We start from the raw sequence: 20076 nt of genomic DNA, 5'->3' as shown, positions 1-20076 counted from the left end.
CAAGGCATTCCCTTCAGAGGAAGGCCTGACCCTGTTTGTAAACAATTAAAATCAATTAACAACTTTAACTAGCATTTTAATTTATCTCCCTTTGGTGAAACCTATTGAAGAGAAAATGATATCAGATAGATGTCAAATCTATTCTGCAAAGCAGAGCCAAAAAATTTGCACAATTTTGGCAGAAACACGAGATGAAAACAATGGTAACTTTCTTGACTCTTTTTCTATATTTCTATCTAGTAACAAATACTCAACTGATGAATGCATACAATTTTGATGCCCTAGATTAGATATATTTATCAATTTATAATAGCAATCAGGATGTAAAATAACAAAGTAATTCAGGATTTAAGTCTCCATTTAGTAATGGTAAAATACTTCATCAACGTAAGAACATAGTAGGGTCAACTATATTATTCTTATAAATGAAGCATTTTAAAATCATGGTTCACTTACTAAGGTAAATTTTAATTGGTTAAAAACAACAGGTTTAACCTGGAAATGAGTATACCAAACTTTAGAAAATATAGCCCATTTTGTCAATTTTAATTTCACTGTAATATGTCCTCTAATGAAGGCTAACGTTTATTTGTGGTTCCACTCTAATCAATGCTTTGGACCAAAGAATTAGTGTAAGTACTTAGTTGCAATATGTACTGGGAAAAAACTAAATGTATTTCTGACTCGACTAGTCTTTCTGCCCACAGATTAAAGACTCAATTCTTTAAAGTTATTTTAGCTGGCAACTATACCTTTCCACCTGTACCAATAATTAGGTGTGATTACTTTGTCACAGCTTGTCTGTTTGGAGAAACTATTGAAATGATCCATACAAATATTTACACAAAAATATACTTCTAGTGTATGCCTCCATTTTTTAAAAGTTTCTTTGCTTATAAAATAAAGTAAAAACAAAACAAGTACAATTGGTACATAATTTTTAAAGACGTGAATATACGTTTTAATTAGTAACTTCTAATTGTCAAGTTAAACCTCAAAGAAAAGTAATTTCAGGTATTATTATATTTAATGAGTTTCAAAAGCATATTCTTCTACTCAAGAGCTTGAAAGAGACTCAGCTCCTGGGAAGTCCTTAATGTTTATTTCCGCCTTTGAATTCACTACAGTATTTGTAATCTTTCATATTAACTTATTATTTAATACTATATATCTTCAAATTAATATGTCCTATTTCTTCAGTTATAGTCGAAGCAAAGTATAAACAAACAATATAAGTGTATTACAAAATTATGGGGTGAGGCATCCTTGTCAAACTCCATAGCAACCCCTCCATTCTGAGCTGAGATCATAAAAACTGGAGCTGTAAGTTAGCTATTCTTTTAATTAAGACTTACAGAAAAGGAAATATATTAATCTCTTAATACCAGTTACCTCAGAAAGATGAGATCATAGGAAACAGACTTACTTTTTCTTAGTAAATGTCTATATTGTGTGCATATGCCAGAGTAATTTGAAAACCAATAAAGCTTTAATAAAATGGAAAGAGTATCTCTTGATTTGTACTATCAAAGCGGAAAGGGATAGGATTTTTTAATGATGGAAAACCTCTTTCAAATCAGTGGCTACAAAATATTGCTAAGCTCCTAGCTGCCAGTGCTTCCATGCCCCCTCAAATTACAGCAATTATTTACTGATATCTTCCCCCAACGAAGCTGGCATTCGAACAAATGAGTTTCCAAATTTTGAAACCCAAGTTGTTCTGACATAGAATCCCTGTCTTTGCCTGCAGAAGACATGTAAGGTACTGCAGCCGAGTTGAACTGCTGCCAAAGACAGAATAAAAAGGCTTGGCATCTCTCACATACTTGACACCTAAAGGGCACAGAAGCTCTAAAATTCCTAGTCCCTCTAGGCACACTCTCAGTCTAGACAAACTGATTTCTCACACTTTTTAAATGCATCACAACACTCTATTGTTATCATTTCATCCACACAGCTTCAGCTAGTGACAGAAGAACATGTCCTTTAAGCGACATTTCAATGGGCTAAAGCTCCCATTCCAAGATTCCATTAAAACAATGTAATACTTGAAAAGAACTATGAGGCACTATGTTGAACTTTTTACTTGTGTCTTCAATGCTTTGCTTTCCTCAAAGTTGTCACTCACCTACCTGTGACTCAACTTTTGAAAATAAATAAATAAATAATCTGCAAACTACTTAAACTATATTGAACTAATGATAGTCTCTCTAGATTTCTACTTCTCTATTGCAATATGGATCATCTGTGATTATTTTTTAAACCCATTTATAAAAGATAGAAATGCTCTGAAGATGCCAATGTTGCCTTTTACAGATTTCTCATTTGATTGGTAATACAGGCAACTTATAAATAATAATTCATAAATTTTCTATGACTACAAAAAAGTTAAATCACATAAGATACGAGAAGCCTTCAAGTTGGCACCTGAAGAACCTCAAGATTCACCAGTTAATAATTACCTATAAATTCTAGTAAAACAAGTAACCCTATAGATAATATATACAGACTTACTGAATTTTAAAACTTAATTTTAAAGTTGGGCCAAGCCTGAAACCTATATTTATATTATTAAAGAATGTCACTATCTTAATAAAGTTTTGGAAACACAATCTTATGTACAATATGCTATTTTAAGAAACAGTAACTAGTTAGCTCATCATGATTCATAGATTAAAGGGCATTCAAATTTAAAAATTTGCTACTGAAAAGAAGCATATCATAGTTCCAAAGTTCTACTCTTTCAGTACCATCTCTTCCACAATTTAAATTCTAGAAGAGCTGATAGCTGACCTTCCATTTCACAAGTCTAGTTTAGTTAAATGGAAGAGGAATTTTAAAAATCATTAAGAAAGTATATGCCAGTATATGTAAATGAACTTTATTTTTTCAAACACCAATTTCCATTATAAAATATTAGTTTTCCATACAAAAACTGTATGACTCGGTTATCAACTGTCCCCATTTATCTTGTGTGAATTCAACTTTTTTTTTTTTAAACAAAGGAAGCAGGGAACAAGCAATGGGAAGTTGGTGTCAAAATGCAGAAAAACCTCCCAGCAAGCTTCTTGCAACCACCCAGGATTTAGAGTCTTGCTGGCCGCTCTCTTTTCAATACCAGAATTTCACACATTTCAATGACTATTATGACTTCAAAGAATCAAATTTTCATCATTGTCCGTCATCTGCCAGTTGATTTGTATAAAGGAGTTCTTCTGCATGCATTCCAAACAAAAGCCTCCTTACTTTTGTGGCTATATATCAAGTTTAAAAGTTTTGTTTGTGACAGTTGTGTCTTTGGTAAATTAGGGTAACACTGAAGGAGTGCAGCTGCTCTGCAGGAACCTCCTTTTTGGCACCATTTCACTTAAATAAAAACTGAATAATTAGCTTCTGCCTTTATTAAACCACAAAAATGCCACTGGCCTTAGTAATTACTTCCGGTTGCCCCACCCACTTAACCTTAATACTTTACATTTGTCATAAAGAGAAATTAATGAAAAAGGTTTTCACCACTTTGGATGAATTTTTGATAGATCTCTCAGTACACCCAGAACAGCCAAAATTTTTACCAGGCTTTTGGTAATAAGTTGACTAAATTGCATGTTATTATGGATCAATGTTGAAAAGTTTTAATAGAGTACATATTGGAACATTAAGTACAAATATTGCTCATAGAAACTTGTTCTATTGCAGGCTATTAGTTACCAATTATGTGTTTAAATTTATTTTAGGGCTAAAACTGATCTAAATTTGATGATTGTGTTTATATTCTACTTCAACCATGAAAGATGTTAAAAGGAAAACAATCCTGGATCTGTAATAAAAACTTCCTTTCAAGTGCCCTACAGAAACTTAACACAAGAAACTCATTAAGTGGTCTCTCATAAGTAATGAAGGACATTTTACAAAATAAATTTTACAGTTTGAAAATTAACAAAGAGTTGGCAGATAGCATAACCATATGTATTTACTTACCATGGAAGAACTTTAAACATTTCTAAAAAGTTAGTGGCCACAGCGATTCAAGATACAATCAAAACTGTAAAAATACATTAGAAGTGTGGCAGCAGAACCAATTTTTGTTTGTTTGTTAAAGCAACATATTGATGTAGGAGTCTAACCAGGTAATGAAACAAGTGTTGAAATATGATATCCATTATATCTTGCATATTGGGCAAAGTTACCATGAAACCAAAAGTTAAGTTTTAAATGGAATGTTTTTAAGATATTAACAACGGATCAAGCAAATGATGCAGCTAATCATATAAAGAGCAAAAAAACTACGAATTAGTGACATGTGTCTCAATCTCAAACTATTTTCATTACTCCTAGATCCTTCTAGGAGCAGGACAGGGTAGAGCAATGGCTAAAAACAAAGGGCTGAGTAAAACTGGGTTAGAATCGCAACTTATGTAGGGTACATTAATAGACTTCTCTTAAATCATCATCTATAAGGATCAATTAAACAAAGTAAAATGAGGACTAAATAATGTATGTAAAGTGCTTGGGCAATAAAGAGATGTCCCATGTATATTTAATGTCTACTCTGTATTAGACAATGGACACAGTGCTCAATAGTATAGACATGATCTCCATTCTCATGAAAAGTACTATTTGACTTTTCAAAAAGGACAGAGTGAACAAGTAACGGGAAGGCTGTTGTTAAGATGAAAAAAACTCCCATCTTCTTTGAAGAATATGAGTTAGTAAATAAAAGACAACAAAAGGAACAAGGTATAATTTACCTTTGTTCGTTTCAATTCAAATTGACAGATCCTACTATGCCAAGTGCCAAGTTATCTATGCCAGGGACTGAAGAGAATATAAAAATAAGATTTTAGCCCTGGATTTTGAAAGTTTATAATCTGTGTACCCATAAGGAGGGGGGGATAACTATATAATCATTACTGTAAAATACAGTATTAGTTAAAATTCAGATAAATCTTGAAGAACCCAAGTTCCACCGTTTGCAACCTATGCGGTATTGACAAGTTGTTTAAACTGTCAGTTTCCTCCTTTTAAAAAATGCACTACAGGGCTTCCCTGGGGGCGCAGTGGTTGAGAGTCCGCCTGCCGATGCAGGGGACACGGGTTCGTGCCCCGGTCCGGGAAGATCCCACATGCCGCGGGGCGGCTGGGCCCGTGAGCCGTGGCCGCTGAGCCTGCGCTCCGCAACGGGAGAGACCACAACAGTGAGAGGCCCGCGTACCGCAAAAAAAAAAAAAAAAAAAAAAAAAAAGCGCTACAAGGAATTCCCTGGCAGTCCAGTGTTTAGGACTCCACACTTTCACTGCCGAGGGCGCGGGTTCAATCCCTGGTGGAGAAACTATCAATCCCTGGTGGAGAAACTAAGACCCCCACAAGCCCTGCAGCTTGCCCCCCCCCCAAAAAAGGCACTACAAAACCTACTTCATAGCAATGTTTGGAAGGATTAAGTCAGGATATGAAGTAAAATGTGATAAATGCCATGGGGGTCAAATAAAAGAAAGACTGCATTTGGTTTTAAAGGCGCAAAAGTATCAGAAAATACTTTTTCTGACTAAAGAGGGAGACAGAAGATGATTCTTTCAGGATACTTATGATTTTAAGAAGATACAGTTAAAACATATACAGTTAAAACATTATAAAAATTTAAGAAAAATTTTTAAAATATATCCATGTTTAAAACCCTAGCAACTGCTTTTCCTATGCATATTACCTACCAATAATTATCTATATACATATCCACTGTATACAGTTATAATAATAAAATTATTTTGCATTATTGTTAAGTATCACATCACTTATTTTCTCCATGTAGTTACCCAGTTTTCATATTTCTTGTTTTAATAGCCTCATTGATAATCTATGAAGTTGATATGCCACAATTTCTTAGCCAATTCCTTATAATTGAAAAATCAAATTGTTTTGTTATTCTTTTAAAGTACAGATTACTGCAATGAAAATCTCAGTAGCCTAATTCTTTAAGGTTAGTCACTGAGGGTAATACTAACTGGATCAAAGGTTATAATAATTTCCATGGTTCGTGATGTTATCAAATTGCTTTCCAAAAGGGTGGTAAATTTTTATACAGCCAACCACATGTGGGCCAATTTCCATTTATACTCTAAAGGCACAGGTATATGTTAATTGGATTGAATTTATTTATTGTGTATTCTTCCATACAAAACTATAAAGGAGATGAGTTTGATTTTTGACTTGTAAAAACATTATCCTCGGGCTTCCCTGGTGGCGCAGTGGTTGAGAGTCCGCTGCTGATGCAGGGGACACGGGTTCGTGCCCCGGTCCGGGAAGATCCCACATGCCACGGAGCGGCTGGCCTGTGAGCCATGGCCGCTGAACCTGCGCGTCCGGAGCCTGCGCCCCGCAACGGGAGAGACCACAACAGTGAGAAGCCCGCATACCGGAAAAAAAAAAAAGAATGCTATAATTTTTTTTTTTTTTTTTTTTTTTTGGCTTTGCCACGTGGCTTGCAGGATCTCAGTCCCCAACTAGGGATTGAACCCAGCCCACGGCAGTGAAAGCCTGGAATCCTAACCACTAGACAACCAGGGAACACCCCTGGAATTCTATAATTTAAAAAGGATTATACAGAAATAAACGTTTTCCCCCAAATCAGGAAAAGTCTTCCATTGGAAGACTTCCTTCATTTTTATAAGGAAACACTTGAAACAATCTTCATTTTCTACTAACTTTGGAACAACTGAAGGTTACTTAAAACAAAAAAAGCTTAATAAATAAATGAACAGTCAATACTGCCTCATTGAAAACGAGTATGCTTCACTGAAGCATTCTGAAAGTTATTAAGCTAAAAATTTTTTTAGAGAAAAAACTTTTTCAGAGAAAGATATAACATATTAATAAGGATAAACTTAATATATAAACCCCTCTCCCCTTTTGCTTTTTAATCCAATGTTCCAGAATATTTTTGATTTTTAAATCACTAACTCATGTAGCTATATCAGGTCACATAATAGCTTTTTCAGAAGCTGAAATAAAGGGGAAAAAATTTTGGGAACAAAACACTTGGAACTTATATAGCATATTACATTTTTAAAAGATCCAATCTGTTATTTCTTAATCAAATAGTCTTCCTCATATGTTGTGTGTATGTTGACATACACACAACATAAATTAAGAATTATGAGAACAAAAGCAACAACAGCAGAGAACTAAATACGAAATAACTGTTGAATAAACATCAGGGCAAAGGAAAAGAAGGTAAATAAACATCTGGAAATCAAGTGATGGTTTAAGCAATAAATGAAATTAGTTAAATCTGGAAAGGAAGCTGAAAATAATGAATCTAAAGCTGAATGTTTCTAGCTTAATAAAGCAATACTCAAGAGGCAATGCTGTGAAAGTCAAACTAGATTTCAAGGAGACACAAAATGTGTAAGACAATCCCTCATTAATTTAGCATAAGAATAGAAGTTAAGCTATACAATAGAAGTCTCCTTTCTGACTTAGGAACTGATAGTTGTTCAGTTAACTGAAAATATTAGTGAAAACAGAGGATCATTAAGTAAATACACACATGCACGCATACACAGCCACACTTTAAACACTGTATTATAACTTAAAAAGCATACATGTACATTCTTTCAATAATCTTCTGATATAGCACCAGTACCTTTCCTTTGAGTGTAAGTCCGGTGGTAAGAATTCCAAGTGTTGTTTCTTCCATAAACTACCAAGAAACTGCATATCTACAATTTATAGTTTTGGTTTTTTAAATGCGAAGTGAGAATACAAAGACACTTGTGAAACATGAGTCCAAAATCTGTCTAGATATGCTTTTACATCACAACCTTTAATATAATTGTTTCACCTCCACCTAATTTGACAAAGATCGTGTTAGAAATTCACCTTTATTGTCTTTTCAAAGTATTCAAAAGAACTGTCATATAAAGAACTCTTTGTCCCCCATATAGCAACATTCAGACTGTAGTATCCAATTAAATTATGTAATTACAATGGCAAGTAAAACTGGCATAGAAAGGTGTGGAAACAAGCACAGCTGAGTCCTGGTAAACATGACTCATTACTGAGAGCTGAAGTCTGGTAGTATACTAAAATGAAACCTAAATTAAGCCATAGTATGTAGTGTGTTGGTAAGGATGTTTTGTTTTGTTTTGTTTTTTTTGCGGTACGCGGGCCTCTCACTGCTGTGGTCTCTCCCATTGCAGAGCACAGGCTCCGGACGCGCAGGCTCAGCGGCCATGGCTCACAGGCCCAGCCGCTCCGCGGCATGTGGGATCCTCCCAGACAGGGGCACGAACCCGTGTCCCCTGCATCGGCAGGCGGACTCTCAACCACTGCGCCACCAGGGAAGCCCCGGTAAGGATGTTTTATAGAAAGAACTGAGAGCACCAATAACAGAGCAAACTGTTAAAAGGCTGGTTTAAAAAATTAAAGATTCATCAAAGCCATTATTGTAAAAGATTGTCACAATGTAGTATATGGATTTTCATTGGGAACCATGATGGAGCAACACATACCAGACTACCACTGTTGCCATGTAAAACTATAAAACTGGGAAAGTTAAGCAACTTTTTTCAGATATTAGACAACTGGATAATAGGCAGCATCATACTGTCATCCCTGAAAGATGGAAAATTCATGTTGTATTCCTACAAATGTCCCAGCTTTATGCCTGGAGGCACATTCCAGACCATGATGGAGCCCAAGCAGAACACCGAGTCTCACTGATCAGAGAAGGTAGGGATTAGAGTTCAGGGCTACTAACATTTGTGAGGCAGAGTTCTGAAGAGGAACAATTAGGCAAGAAAAATAAATTTAAGGCATCCAAATTGGAAAGAAAGAAGTAAAATTATCTTTGTTCACAGATTTGTAGGATTCTACACACAATCACAAAACCTGCTAGAATTAATGAATGAGTCAGCAAAGTGGCAGGATAAAAAAAAAATCAACACACAACAAATATCAGTTGTGTTTCTATATACTAACAATGAACAATATGAAAATGAAATAAAGAAAATAATTCCAATTTAAAAGATATATGCACCCTCATGTTCATTGCAGCATTATTTACAATAGCCAAGATATAAAATCAACCTAAGCATCTATTGATAGATGAATGGATAAAGAAAATGTATGTATAAATATAATGGGATATTACTCGGTCCTAAAAAAGAATGAAATCTTGCCACTTGCAACAACATGGATGGACCTAGAGGGTATTATGCTAAGTGAAATAAGTCAGACAGAGACAAATATTATATGATTTCATTTATATGCAGAATCTAAAAAACAAAACAGAAACAGACTCATAGATACAGGAAATAAACTGGTGGTTACCAGAGGGAGGAGTGGTTGGAAGGTGGACAAAATAGGTGAAGGGGATTAAGAGGTACAAACTTCCAGATATAAAATAAATAAGTCAGGGGGATGTAATGTACACCATACGGAATATAGTCAATAATACTACTATAATTGTATGGCAACAGATAGTAACTGGATTTATCAGTTATAAAAAAAAAAAGGTGTGGAGGGTGTCAAGACCATTTCAATGGGGAAAGCACCAACAAATGGTGCTGGAAAAAATAAATACCCAAATGCCAAAGAATAAAATTGGATCCTTTACTTTATACCATATACAAAAGTTACCTCAAAATGGACCAAAGACCTAAATGTAAAAGCTTAAAACTATAAAACTCCTAAGTTTTGTGTACCAAAGGACATATATCTGATAAAGGATTAATATCCAGACTATGTAAAGAACTCCTACAACTCAACAAGAAAATGTGCAAAGTACTTGAATAGACATTTCTCCATAGAAGATATGCAAATGGCCAATGAATGCATGAAAAAATGCTCAATATCAATAGTCACTAAGAAAATGCAAATCAAAACCACAGTGAGATACCATTTCATATCCATTAGGATGGCTATTATCTAAAATATGGAAAGTAAGTGCTGGTGGGGATGTAGAGAAATTGGAACCCTTGTGTATTGCTGGTGGGAATATGAAAATGGTACAGCCACTGTGGAAAACAGTATGGTAGTTCTTCAAAATATTAAACATAAAATTACCACATAATCCAAACAATTCCACTTCCATGTACATACCCAAAAGAACTGAAAGCAGGGACTACAACAGATATTTGTACATCCATGTATATAGCAGCATTATTCACAACACGCAAAGATGGAAACAACCCAAATGTCCATCAATGGATGAATGAATAAACAAAATATGGCACATATATACAACATAACCTTAAAATAAGGAATGAAATTCTGACACATGCTACAACATGGATGAACCTTGAAAACATTATGCTAAATGAAATAAGCCAGTCACAAAAGGACAAATATTGTATGATTCTGCTTATATCATACATTATTTGGCAAATTCATAGAGACAGAAGGTATAATAAAGGTTACCAGGGACTAGGAGGAGGAGGTAATGGGGAGTTATTGTTTAATGGGTTCGGAGTTTCTGTTTGGGGTCATGAAAACGTTCTGGAAATGGATAATTGTGATGGTTGCACGATACTGTGAATGTGCTTAATGCCACTGAATTATACACTTAGAAGTGGTTAAAATGGTGAATTTTGTGTTAGGTATATTTACTACAATTTTTTAAGATAATGGAATGACATCTTTAAAGTGCTAAAATAAAAACCGTCAATCTAGAATTCTATATCCAATGAAAAGGTTGTTATGGACTGAATGTCTATAACATTCAGCATCCCCCTGCCCTTCAATTCATACACCGAACCCTTAACCCCAAATATCATGGTATTTGGAGACAAGGCCTTCGGGAGGTAATTAGGGTTAGATGGGTCATGATGTGGGGTCCTTGTGATGGGATTAGTGCTTTTATAAGAAGAGACACCAGGGTGAATCCTCTTTCTCTCTCTTCCTTGCCATATGAAGATTCGGTGAGAAGGCAGCCATCTACAAGCCAGGGAGAGAGTCCTAACCAGAAACCAACCATGCAGGCACCTGGATCTTGGACATCTAGCCTCCAGAATTATAAGAAAATTAATTTCTGCTGTTTAATCCATTCAGTCTATGGTATTTTGTTCTGGTAGCCTGAGCTAAGACAAAGTATTTCAAAAGCAGAGGCAAAATAAAGGCATTTCCAGATAAACAAAAGCTAAGAGTTTCTGTCCCAATAGATCTGCACTACAAACAATGTTAAATGAAGTTCTTCAGGCTGAAGGAAAGAGACACCAGATGGAAATCTGTATCTATAAAGAGGAATGAAGAATACCAGAAATGGTAAATTTTTAAGTAAATATAAAATATTTTTCTTCTTGTTTCTTTAATTTCTTTAAAAGATAACTGATTATCTAAAGCAATATTAATAATTTACTATGAGGTTTATAAAATATGTGGAAGTGAAATCTATGTCAACATTAACACAAAGGACTAGAGAGACAGATGAAAGCACTGATTCAAGATTCTTATGTTACACGTAAAGTGATATATTATTAGTTCATGGGAGGCTGTACAAAGTTAAGAATGCATGTTGTATTCCCTAAAGCAACCACTAAAAAAAAAAAAGATACAGCTAAAACATCAACAGAGAATATAAAATGGGTTTCCAAAAATGTACTCAATCCAAAACAAAGATGAGAAAGGTAGGCAGGAGGAAAGGAGAAAAGAAATCAAATGGGAATTAAAAGGCAAAGATTGTCAAACTAGATGAAATAAAAGCAAGAGCTTTTTTTTTTTTTTTTACACTGGCAAAAAAGAATAACCATTTATTAAAGTAGATACAGAACACTTGTTTCCTCAGATTTTAATACTGCTTTACATACTGTGTTTGTGAAACAGTCCCTATTGTAACATGTTTATAAACCCAAATTTCAACTGATTACAGATTTAGTTTTCACTTGTCAAACAGCTGATAATCTTGAGAGGAAAATACATCAAAGGAATTTATACAATTATAGAAGTTCTTTTTATATATGTCTCATGGAAGATACATTTATTTATTACTTTTTAGATTCAAACTGGTTGATAAACTTCTTGTGGTTGAGGTCCTTCATTTTATTTTTTGTGATAAGAAAATCCAAAATTATTAATGTTGAATTTCTCATTGTACAATCATCTAAAAACACAGTAAAAAAAAACTTGTAAAGATTGTAGATTGGTTAATTTAGGTGTGTTTTTTTTTTTTTTTTTTTGCGGTAGGCGGGCCTCTCGCTGTTGTGGCCTCTCCCGTCGCGGAGCACAGGCTCCAGACGCGCAGGCTCAGCGGCCATGGCTCACGGGCCCAGCCGCCCCGCAGCATGTGGGATCTTCCCGGACCGGGGCACGAAGCCGTGTCCCCTGCATCGGCAGGTGGACTCTCAACCACTGCGCCACCAGGGAAGCCCAATTTAGGTGTTTTATAATGGCTTATTATCTAATTAACTGACTGCTGGGGATATCTGCTGGAGAAGGAAAAAAAACAATCTGGAGAACATTCTCCCATTTATTTATATCTGATAAACAAATAAAATAAAAACACAAAGAACAAAGAGCCGCAAAGCAACATGATGCTATTTCTGACCTAGTCCATTAGGTCCTGATGAACATTTAAAGTGTTTTCTTTTTCATAAAGGTAAAAATCTGGAAAGAAAGACACATTGTAGGGACTGCCCTGGTGGTTCAGTGGTTATGAATCTGCCTGCCAATGCAGGGGACACAGGGTTGAGGCCTGGTCTGGGAAGATCCCACATGCCGCAGAACAACTAAGCCCGTGTGCCACAACTACTGAGCCTGCACTCTAGAGCCCACGAGCCACAACTACTGAGCCCGCGTGCCTAGAGCCTGTGCTCCGCAACAAAGAGAAGCCACCACAATGAGAAGCCCACACACCACAACAAAGAGTAGCCCCCGCTCACCGCAACTAGAGATAGCCTGCACACAGCAACAAAGACCCAATGCAGCCAAAACATAAATTAATTAATTTTTTTAAAAAAGAAAGACACATTGTATATATGTTTTTTCCCAAAATAGATTTTACAAAAATATATACACATAATATACAGAAGCTGAAATTATTCAAAACCAATGAACAAAACACCACAGAAGAGTAACTGGGTGCAGCATAGAGATTATAAAATGTCCCCATAGCGGTTTGGGGGCTTCCCCCTCCTTTACCCATTTCATGATTTTACAATCACACCTATGTATCATCAAACCTGAAATAAAGGCACCACTGACACCAGGTAGTGCAAAGAGCTCAGATATTTTTTTAAGTATAAAATACTTTAAATGAGTAGATGAAAATGCAAAATGGCACATTTTTTCAACTCATAAATATGTGCAAGGTACAAACTTTACCTTTACCTTGGATTAAAGACCTAAATGTAACACCAGACACTATCAAACTCTTAGAGGAAAACATAGGCAGAACACTCTCTGACGTAAATCACAGCAAGATCCTTTTTGACCCACCTCCTCAAGAAATGGAAATAAAAACAAAAATAAACAAATGGGACCTAATAAAACAAAAGCTTTTGCACAGCAAAGGAAAATATAAACAAGACCAAAAGACAACCCTCAGAATGGGAGAAAATGTTTGCAAATGAAACAACTGACAAAAGAGTAATCCCCAAAATTAACAAGCAACTCATGCAGCTCAATATCAAAAAACAAACAACCCAATCCAAAAATGGGCAGAAGACCTAAATAGACATTTCTCCAAAGAAGATATACCGATGGCCAACAAACACATGAAAGAATGCTCAACATCACTAATCATTAGAGAAATGCAATTCAAAACTACAATGAGGTATCACTTCACACCAGTCAAAATGGCTATCATCAAAAAAATCTACAAACAAGAAATGCTGGAGAGGGTGTGGAAAAAAGGGAACCCTCTTGCACTGTTGGTGGGAATTTAAATTGATACAGCCACTATGGAGCACAGTATGGAGGTTCCTTAAGAAACTAAAAATAGAACTACCATATGACCCAGCAATCCCACTACTGGGCATATACCCTCAGAAAACTATAATTCAAAAAGAGGCATGTACCACAATGTTCATTGCAGCTCTATTTACAATAGCCAGGACATGGAAGCAACCTAAGAGTCCATCAACAGATGAATCGATAAAGATGTGGCACATATATACAATGGAATATTACTCAGCCATAAAAAGAAATGAAATTGAGTTACATGTAGTGAGGTGGATGGACCTAGCATCTGTCTGTCATACAGAGTGAAGTAAGTCAGAAAGAAAAACAAATACTGTATGCTAACACATATATATGAAATCTGAAAAAAAAAAAGGTTCTGAAGAACCTACGGGCAGGACAGGAATAAAGACACAGATGTAGAGAACAGACTTGAGGACATGGGGCGTGGGAAGGGTAAGCTGGGACGAAGTGAGAGAGTGGCACTGACATATACACGCTACCAAATGTAAAATAGATAGCTAGTGGGAAGCAGCCACATGGCACAGGGAGATCAGCTCCGTGCTTTGTGTCCACCTAGAGGGGTGGGATAGGGAGGATAGGAGGGAGACGCAAGAGGGAGGAGATATGGGGATATATATATATATGGTTTTTTTTTAATTGAAAAAAGAAAATATGAATTTAAAAAAACAAACTTTAAATATAAGCTCACAAATAGGTTAAAAGTAAAAAGGTGGAATAAGATGCACCATGCAAAACTAAGAATAAGAAAATGGAAGCAGCTATATTAATGTCATCAGAGTAGACTTCAGAACAAGGATTAGCACCAGGATAAAGAGGGATGCTACATAAGGATAAAAACATCATTTCATCAAGAACACATAACAATCTTCAATGTTTATATACCTAATAGGAGAGCTTCAAAATCACTGAAGCAAAAAAGTGATCCAACTAACAGAAGAAACAAATTATATTTTGAGATGTTAACACTTCTCTCTCAGTAACTGACAGAAGACAAAGACAAAAATATCAGTAAGGATAAAGAAAACTTGAACAATGCTATTAACCAACCTAAAACTTAACTGAAATTTATAGATCACCAAACTGTAAATCTAAAAAAATATGCATTCTTTCCAAATGTACATGAAACATTAATCAAAAAAGACCATATTCTGAGCCGTAAAAAGTCTAAAAAAATTTCAAAATTGAAATCGTAAAGAGTGTGTTATTGACTACAATAAAATAAATTAGAAATCAAAAATAATATAGTTCAACAAATAACTGATGAAGGTAATACTGTAAATATATTAGTGGATGATCACCTTTGCATTGTTCTGGAAGGCTTTGTAATAAGAAAGAATACAGACTAACACATAAGATGTAGAGAACATTTCTCAGATACATTCTTTATATAACAAACACTGTTATAATGCATTATTAAAAATAGTAATAGCAGTAGTACTAATTGCTATGCAGTGACCTAATATTTTACATTTATTTATGATATAAATTTATCAACCTGCACACCCACAAATTGATAGTATGGTGATAGCTAAGTTCATAATGCTGATCCTCAGGATGTATTAAGTTTTGAAGTACTTTCTAATTCAATGGTACATCATTTAAGTACTATGCGTTTTTATTGTTTTCTAATTCTTAGATGTATAGTATTTATCTTTTGTACAGAACTTGTTAAACCCCATGTGTCAGAGTTTGAAAGGCATCTATAGAACTGGATAATGTATACTAGAAAAAAATACAGCCCATGAAGAGCCATATCTCTAAAATTATATATAGTTAATTAGTAAAAACGTCTCAAGAAGGTTATTAATTATCTTTAGGTATCAAAAATATTTAAAATACTAATACTAAATAAGCCCTTTGATTTAGTAATCGCACTTCAAAGAATCAATCCTAAAATAAAGATGTTATCAAAGATTAGACTTAGGAATAGAGATATTCATTCTAACATATATAATTGCAAAAAATTGTAAACAACCTGCAGTATAACAACAGAAGTTATTAGGTATAGCCATATAATGGGAGATTATATATGCATTTACAATCATTCTTTTGAATAATTTTAAAGACAAAGATATTCACAACATAATGCAAATAAAGTGAAAAAAACAGAACATCAAACTATAAAGCATAATGTGTTTTATATAAGTATGTTGGCTGTTGCTGTGTTTAAATATTCATATAAAAAAGAAGTAAATTCACCAAGACTATGACATTAAAGGTGATTTTAATTTTTTTATGGTAATATTTCCAAGTTAATGTTTCTACAATGTACATGTTTATTAAAATCAGTAAAAAAAATTTTAATTACATACAGTTTAATGACCAAATATGAAGTTTAATAGCATGAATAATGCCTTCAAAAACTTCTTTGGAGTAATACAGTTTAAAATTCGCACCATTAAAAATAGGTTATAAATGACTAAAGAAATTTCTCATGGGAATGATAATCATGCAGCAATACATCTACACAACTGATTGGCAGAAACTATGTAAAGAAAAATAGGAATATCACAGATGATTTAGTAAAATGCCATAGGCTGTAAAAAAAAGGCAAGTTACATGACAAAAATCATTAACTACCAACTCGACATACATTGACATACACAAATGAACACACTTCACTAATATAAGACCACTGTAACTGAGACCAATATTTTGCTCCAAGATCCCCAAGAACTCAATACCTGAATAGCAAATTGACTTAGAACAGTAGTCTTCTCAATTAATTCAGATTCAATTAAGGATAAGGGTTATAATTTCAGTTTGCTTTTCTTTTCAGACTAATAACTCCAAATAGGAAAAAGGGGGGGGGGACTTTTACTGAATGATGAAATAAACAAGATGTTGTGTTCTCCTATTGTTTAATGTAGAATATATTCTCAATTAACTTTCAAAACAACTCTAACGACTTCCCTGGTGGTGCAGTGGTTAAGAATCTGCTTGTCAATGCAGGGGACATGGGTTCAAGGCCTGCTCCGGGAAGACACCACATGCCATGCAGCAGCTAAGCCCATGCGCCACAACTACTGAGCCTGCGCTCTAGAGCCTGTGAGCCACAACTACTAAAGCCCGCGTGCCTAAAGTCCATGCTCCACAACAGGAGAAGTCACTGCAATGAGAAGCCTGTGCACTGCAACGAAGAGAAACCCCCTCTCACCACAACTAGAGAAAGCCCATGAACAGCAACGAAGACCCAAGGCAGCCAAAAATAAATAAATTAATTAATTAAAACAACAAAAAAATAACTCTAAAAGTGTTTTCACTTTCTGAGGACACTCACAGAGGTTTAATAACATGCTCAAGGTCACACAGCTAAAAGGGATTTAAAGATCTAATGCTATATCTATAAATAAGTCCATGGTCTTTCTAGTATCCCAAGTTTCTCATTAGATTGAAAATTTCAAGTAATATAATGTACAAGTCATGGTATTTCTTCTTACAGTTAGTAAATGTCTTCAAAAGTCCTGTATATTCCCAAAGGGGGAAATAAGACAATGAAAGAAAAATGCAATTAGAGGGTAGAGTCATCTCTGTCTCTCCTCTCTATATCTGATGTAGCTCTTCCATCATTTTGGAAGAAGGAGAGGAAAAAAGAAACAAAGAAGAAAAAGGGCAAAAGGCACATAAGTGTGGAGAAAGAAGAGCAAGAGAGGAAGAACAAGGGGAACAGAAGAGACACATAAGAGTGAAAAAAAGAAAAGAATAATGATAGCCAAAGAATTGGCCAGAGAGTCAAAGCCAGACAGAGACAGAGGTGGAAAGTGCAGAGGAGAAAGAAATAGCCATTGAAAGGGGGGGGACAGTACAGGGGTAGGAGGAAACACAAGCAGCCAGAAGGAGAAAGAGAGACAGATGACTATCAGCTACATAGTCAGCAAAACAGGAACAGAGTCACAGAGACAGAGGGAACAAGCCATACAAACAGTGGGTAATACAGACATATCTGGGGCTTTGTCAGCACCTAAGCTGGTGGACAGCAGCTCAGACAATTTCTTATCTTTCTTCACCCTGATGACAAATCTCCACTATTTCCCCGCCCCTTTTGGGGGTGAGGGTGGAGGGGAGTCAGTGTAGGAGGGCCATGGAGAGTGGAAAATTAGAGAAAGAAGATGAATTTATTACTCTAGGTCACAATATGACCTTTATAAAAAAGCAATTTCAAATTCAGAAGATTCTTTAATAGACAAATCAGTGAATTGTTATACCATATGTAAAATCTAAAATGCACAGACAAAAACTGTTGTCCTTTTCAAAAAGTAGTTGTTAAAAATTCAATTGCTTGTAGAAAACTTTGTGAAAACTATAAAAATTTCATGAATGTCCAAAAAAGGCATATGAGTAAATAAAAATAGCAACAAACAAATCACTTCCTTTAAGCTTCTTTGAAGTGACCTTTAACTGTAATACCTAAGTAATTCTCAAGCTTTTTTGAGCAGTAAATCGGATCAAATCACTTTCCTACTTAAAACCCTATAATGGCTTCCCATTAAAATTAGGATAATATTCACACTTGTTACCACGGACCTAAAATCTTACCTAATCCAGCTCCTTCCTACCTCTCTGACCTCACTTCCTATCCCTCTCCCCCTTTCTCACTATGTCACATAGCTTTCCTTCTCTTCTTTGACTACTACCACCAGCTAGTTAACACTTTAAGGCATTACCCTTTTCCTCTATCTGGTATGCTCTTACGCTGGCTTCTCACATAGCTGGCTCCTTCTCATCATTCAAATCTTAGTTCATATTTCGTATCTTCTCAAAGTGTCTTTCCTTGATTGCCCTATAAATAACCCTTATTCTACCCAAACTCCCAGGTATTCTCTATCCTATCACCTTGCTTATTTTTTCTATAACATTCATCAATCTGTGCAAGTATTTTAATCATTTAGAAATAAAGTTGGCATAGGCTTACACATGAAAATATTGATATAAGCTCTAAGGGCAATGATGCTTTTCCTTATTTACTGCTATATCCCCAGGGCCTAGAATATGGTACATAGCAGGTGCTCAAATAATTGAATGAACAAATGAAGAAGTACAATATGATTTTATATTATAAAGGATGAGTAAAAAAAAAAAAAAAAATCCCTTGAAGGATCTTCACAAACAGCTACAGATTGTCATAGTTGAAAACTCCCAGCCCTAGAGGAATTTTAGTCTCCAAACACTCTAGGCACATGCCACACCAGCCATGGTATGAATGTTTTATACATTATAAAGCTTACTGAAACAGGAACCTTATTTTAATTTTTTGGATGTCAAATTTCTAACTACTGAATTAGGCTTAAAAATCTTTTTAATTGATAGATTTTAATTATAACAATACATATTCAGTAGTCATTGTAATAGATGCAATCAGATCCTCAATTCTTGAATTTAAATTAGCATTCTCAGCCCAACATTTTGGTATATTTGTGCCCTATATGTTGCTTAGAGAAAGCCAAGATCATTTTTTATACCTATTTTATTGGAAGCATTAAAATTTTAAAAAGACCCTCATTAACTAACATGCAATAAACTCAAAGTTGAAACAAATAAAATATTAAACATGAAACAGGAACTAAACAAAATGCCTATTCACACATATCTTGAAAAGTATGCCTAATAAAGAGAGAGTTTTGTGGACACATAGTACACTGCAAGCAGTAAAGCTTCCACATCACTACCCTACATTTTAAGCCTCCTCATCTTGTAAAACATGAATGATATTTGCAAGTTTTCAAGTGGCATCCTAAAGAGTAAAATCAGAGCACAGATTAAGTCATATAAGATTAGAAAGCCTGAACACAGAAACAGATTCGATGTTTGCTAGTCTCAAATTCCAAGGTCTGCATTTTCCTTTCCTTTGCTCAAATTCTATTCCCGGAGATACATGATATAAAGAGAAAAAATAATTGTCACTACAAGATGTTACTCCTATTTTCTTCATTTCCTCTCACTCCTGCCTTCATTAAGAACTTACTATAAGATGATGGACATGAGGCTTTTAACAAGTTTAATGTGGGTATTTGGAATTAATTTTTGAAATTATCTGGCAAGCTGGCCAATGAAAAAAGCTATAACTCTAAAAACAAAATATTCTCTTTCTACTACCAAAGAAACAAACAACAACAAAATCCCACCTACACTCAAATACAGTATAAAATAAAGCATCATATATCTACA

General features: G+C 34.9%; 1 protein-coding gene across 2 annotated transcripts in view; it reads right to left on the bottom strand.

The window, feature by feature from the left end:
• Positions 1-20076, bottom strand: part of NDUFS4 (NADH:ubiquinone oxidoreductase subunit S4) — a 131267-nt gene that overhangs the window by 38049 nt on the left and 73142 nt on the right. The window lies entirely within an intron of this gene.

The sequence above is a fragment of the Kogia breviceps genome, chromosome 4 (assembly GCF_026419965.1).
Source record: "Kogia breviceps isolate mKogBre1 chromosome 4, mKogBre1 haplotype 1, whole genome shotgun sequence".
Taxonomy (NCBI): Eukaryota; Metazoa; Chordata; class Mammalia; order Artiodactyla; family Physeteridae; genus Kogia; species Kogia breviceps.
This window is presented reverse-complemented; position numbering and strand designations above follow the sequence as displayed.